This window comes from Sinocyclocheilus rhinocerous, unplaced genomic scaffold (assembly GCF_001515625.1).
Source record: "Sinocyclocheilus rhinocerous isolate Xijiao unplaced genomic scaffold, SAMN03320098_v1.1 scaffold768, whole genome shotgun sequence".
Taxonomy (NCBI): Eukaryota; Metazoa; Chordata; class Actinopteri; order Cypriniformes; family Cyprinidae; genus Sinocyclocheilus; species Sinocyclocheilus rhinocerous.
The window spans coordinates 809,339-812,661 of NW_015634483.1; positions in this window are offsets into that span (position 1 = coordinate 809,339).

Sequence of the window (3,323 nt, forward strand, 5' to 3'; positions counted from 1 at the left end):
AAAAACAGGAGTAAAGCTGTTGGTGACACCGTTCTGCATGAAGGCTCTGCTCACCTGGAGGAACAGAGACTTTCTCCTCAGAGGAGTTCCGCTCTGAGTTCTTCCTCACGGAAGAGCAGTGATCACAACTGATCCATCACTGACAGGCTGGAGAGCTGTCTCGGAGGGCTGGTCATTGAGGGGCATGTGGAGCTCCATTGGTCTTTGGAACACACAAATGTGCTCGAACTAAAGGCAGTTTATCTTGGCCTTAAGGGGTTGCTACAGTTCATTCATCACAAGCATGTGTTAGTGAGAACAGACAGCACCTCTGTGGTGTTTCATAATTCACCAGGGTGGGACAAAGTCACTACGCTGTGCCGTCTCCAGGTGACTAAGTAGCTACTGACTTGGGCACGGCCCTGGCTAGCATCTCTGAGAAAAATTCACATCCAAGTTGTGGCAGCTGATATCCTGTCCAGGACTGGGCCTCTCCCAGGAGAGTGGCGCTTACACCCAAAATAGTGGGTCAAATTTGAACCTGTTATAGGGAAGCCCAGGTAAATTTTTATGCATCCAACTCATGGTCAGGAATGGTACTCCCTTATAGTACAGGAGGACTGCTCTGGCCTAGGTGTTCTCAAAATCTCAAGAATGGCCAACAGGATTATTGTATGCTTTTCCCCCTTTTCTGTTGATTCCTCAAGTCATTCAGAGGATCGTGTTGGGCTAAATCTGGTAGGCCTACACGTTGCTCTTTGTATTGTTGTAAAATACATTCATGAAAAACAAGTAAATATATTTATATATAAATTATATATATTCTTTTAAATGTATAGCACAGTAATGGAGGCAGCAACATATGATAGATAGGACAGTTTGAAGTGGATCAAAAAAGTTAATCAAAGTTGTCCTAAGACAAGAACGGGTATTGTTTTGGTTTTAGGACAACTTTGATTAACTTTTTTGATCCACTTCAAATGTTGACTACTGTATAAATTAAAAGACATTTCTTTTAAATGTATAGCAGAGTAATGAGGCAGCAACATATGATAGATAAGACGAACAAGAAAGGCTATTAATAATCTTTCATTGCGCAAAAGTATTATAATACTAAAGGCTCCAAATACAGAGCAGCACAGAGCGCTTATGCACATCCTGTGCACAGAATGATGCGCTTGAAGCAACACGGAGTCACAGCGCGCAGCATAAAGAAGTTCAACACACAAAGTGAAGAGATATTGATGCGTAGTGTGTTAAATATGTGCGTTAGTTTATTGAGCCTTTTCTTTAAACAGTTTTAAATTTCAGTTACTGTGCTCGTGACGAACAATTCATAGTGCTCTCTACTCCAGTCTTGTGATCTAACCAGATATCCGGTAGAAATGTTCACGATTTAGAAACAGCACGAAACTCCAGCAAGATAAATTCCTTTTATGCAAAACCATTTATCTTTATTTACAGATCAAGTATAACATTAGGAACATTTAATCATCTTGGAGAGAGTTTAATCACATTAGGAACATTTAATCATCTTGGAGAGAGTTTCATCGTCTTGACTGTCATAACCGAACGTGACACACAGTTTGAATGCTGAATGGAGGATGACAGACAGCCGCTGCGGAGAGAAGAGTTTACGTGAACTTGACTTAAATATTCATCTGTACCTCACATTAAACTATGGAAAAGCTTCAGAACACTTGAAATATAGTGCACGAAAACTTTATTGTGCACTCTGAGTTCTTCCTCACAGAAGAGCAGTGATCACAACAGATGCATCACTGACAAGCTGGAGAGCTGTCTGGGAGGGCTGGTCATTGAGGGGCACGTGGAGCTCCATTGGTCTTTGGAACACACAAATGTGCTCGAACTAAAGGCAGTTTATCTTGGCCTTAAGGGGTTGCTACAGTTCATTCATCACAAGCATGTGTTAGTGAGAACAGACAGCACCTCTGTGGTGTTTCATAATTCACCAGGGTGGGACAAAGTCACTACGCTGTGCCGTCTCCAGGTGACTAAGTAGCTACTGACTTGGGCACGGCCCTGGCTAGCATCTCTGAGAAAAATTCACATCCAAGTTGTGGCAGCTGATATCCTGTCCAGGACTGGGCCTCTCCCAGGAGAGTGGCGCTTACACCCAAAATAGTGGGTCAAATTTGAACCTGTTATAGGGAAGCCCAGGTAAATTTTTATGCATCCAACTCATGGTCAGGAATGGTACTCCCTTATAGTACAGGAGGACTGCTCTGGCCTAGGTGTTCTCAAAATCTCAAGAATGGCCAACAGGATTATTGTATGCTTTTCCCCCTTTTCTGTTGATTCCTCAAGTCATTCAGAGGATCAAGGGTCATTACTGTGTGCTGATGGTGGCTCCACGCTGGCCAGGAAGGCCATGGTTCCAGACCTGATTCGACTGATACAGGGCTGCCCGTGGCAGCTGTTTATAGTGCAGGAAGCTCCACCTCCAGTGTCATGGGCATGAGAAGGCGGAACGAAGGTTATCATTCTATTAAGACCGTAGTGACGGTCATCCTTCGGTCTCACAGATCCATAGTTATATTCATAACTTATGTTCTGTTTGCTTTTGTCATGTCGCGCCGCTCTTGTCTGGTGTAGACACGTTGTTTTGGTATTGGTGAATCTTAAGTATATTCATAATCTGCTTTACGTTTACCTGGCACTGGCAGTATTTTCACAAGCTTGTAACTTACTCAGAGCAGAACCATGCATCGTTCATTTATATTTCTACATGGCTCCCTGCAATACAACTCTGATTCTTCAATCGCGCCATCTAGTGGTCTGTTATTGATACAGCCACAACTGCTACAACTGATAACGGAGCGCTCAAGCGGGTACTGTAAGTCATGATGAGGTAATTAAAATGTCAAATTAATATTTTGCGTTCAATTATGTACTCAGCAGGCAATGATAAGCAGTGTAGTCTTTATCACCCGGCAGAGTAATGTGTAAAATAATCTGCTGACTGTACATTATCCCTCAGCCTTGCCACGGCAGCCGCCCCCCTAGTTTGGGAACCACTGGGTTAAATGATCTTTTATAGTCGTTGGATAATCAGTAGATATTTTTTGTAATCTGTGCATTTATGTTGAATAATAATACGGTTTACATATATTGTGGACACAGTAATTCATTTAGTTATGTATAGTAACGAATGTTTGTCATTTTAAAGCGAAAAGTTAAAGTGAAACCACTGGGTTAGGTGCAAAATTGACACTAAATCCTAAAAGTATGTTTATTGTATACTGAACTTTCAGTCTTGATGCGCAGCACAGTCTCCGCCTCACCAGCAGGTGGCAGTACGGCGCTCAGCCGCTCAAACGGAG